This window comes from Aplysia californica, unplaced genomic scaffold (assembly GCF_000002075.1).
Source record: "Aplysia californica isolate F4 #8 unplaced genomic scaffold, AplCal3.0 scaffold00125, whole genome shotgun sequence".
NCBI lineage: Eukaryota > Metazoa > Mollusca > Gastropoda > Aplysiida > Aplysiidae > Aplysia > Aplysia californica.
Genome location: NW_004797395.1, coordinates 1,305,071 through 1,306,772, shown reverse-complemented (window position 1 = coordinate 1,306,772; position 1,702 = coordinate 1,305,071). Strand labels below are relative to the sequence as shown.

The following is a 1,702-nucleotide window of genomic DNA, read 5'->3' as shown; positions in this document are numbered from 1 at the left end:
CACACACACACACACACACACACACACACATACTCACACACATGAACGCGAGTTTGCTTGCATACTCGCGCTCGCTTGCAAAGATGGGTAGATAGTTAGAGATAGATACATGCATAAATGAACAGACAGATATATAGAAAAATAGATAGATCTATGGGGAGGGAGAGAGGGAGAAAGAGAGACAGACAAGAGATAAGGAAAAAGAGAGGGAGGGCAGGAAAAGAATAAGAGAGAGAGAGAGAGAAAGAGAGAGACAGACAGACAGACAGACAGGCAGGCAGACAGACAGACAGACAGACAGACAGACAGACAGACAGACAGACAGACAGAACGATGAATTTGCAAGGAAAACCACATCCGAGTTCACATGAGTATTCCTTGCACTGTGGATAATAATATCATTAATAATATTTTACTGGACAACTGACATATCAAGCAACTGACATACCGGGCAATTGTCATACCGGATAACTGAAATACCGGATAACCGGCATGTCACATCGTTTGGCTAGAATACTAGCCATATGGCTGAAACATTGGATGACTAATAATATACATGTACCTAACAACTCGCTAACCTAGACTTTCAAAGTTTTATCTGCCTTTTTTGACCATGAGGTCAGAAACGTATTAAATATTCTATGTGCTCTATAAAAAATTGTAAAATTATTCTGAGTCGTTATCAAGATATTCAAAGAATTACATTCAAATAAGCTTGAAATGTTTTGAAACTCTACATTTCTTACGTCACATTTCTCAAAACAAGTTACTGAGTAGAGAGAACTTTGTAATTCTAAAGTAGCGACTGACATGAGACAGCTTTCTTTTAACACATTGGTTTATACCCATTACATGCCCTTCTAAATCACCGAAGAAAGGAACAGACTGGATAAACGTCATAGCAATCAACCTGAAAAACTCAACCATATAAAAGTATCTTTCTTTGTAACCGAGATGCGACAGTGTGACAGTGTTCATCATCAGCTGTTGATGGAGGCTTGGTCAAGCGTCCCGGAACTGTGGCCACTTAAGGGGAATGTGGAGAAAAACACGGACGTCCCTTCTCTTGAGAGAGAGGAGAGAGAGAGGGGGGAGAGAGAGAGAGAGAGAGAGAGAGAGAGAGAGAGAGAGAGAGAGAGAGAGAGAGAGAGAGAGAGAGAGAGGAGCAATATGATTGGTTAAGAAGACGGAGACGTTCTCGTTATTATTTTACGCCAGGTCTTCCCTTTACAAAAGCTGCACCTCGAGCAGGGGCTTTTTTTCGGTCCGGTTCAACCTAGATATTGCGTAGTTTTGTATCCGGGTTGGCCTACTTAGCTGGGGGGGTTTTCTTGTGCCGGAACGGTTGTTTTATAGTTGGTTGGTTGGAAAAGGCAGCGGTAGTTTGAGCAGTTGGACATTTATCTTGAGTCGGGATAGGGAGAACGTTTGCACACACAGGAGACAGCAATCGACAAGGTAAGGAAGGCTATACACATTTGTTTCTTAAATAAAAGTTTGTCTCTCTACTTATTTTCTCTGACCACAATATTATTATTATTATTAGGCCTATCTTCCAAAGTCTTCCACTCAACTGTCTCTATTAGTATTTAGCAACACACCCCAAGGAAGGAGATGTTTTCACTATAGTTTTATTGTTGACAATCTTCCAACGAAACTTTCCCATTTTTACATATCTCCCATTTCCCCTTCCCATCTCCCT

At 41.1% G+C, this 1,702-nt stretch overlaps 1 protein-coding gene across 1 annotated transcript in view; it reads left to right on the top strand.

The window, feature by feature from the left end:
* Positions 1-1,241: 1,241 nt before the first annotated feature.
* The window catches only part of LOC101856093, a 10,961-nt gene continuing 10,500 nt past the window's right edge, over positions 1,242-1,702 (top strand). Inside the window, exon 1 of the mRNA XM_005096291.3 lies at positions 1,242-1,458. The gene's annotated coding sequence lies outside the window, so the exon portion shown is untranslated. The remainder of the gene's footprint in view (positions 1,459-1,702) is intronic.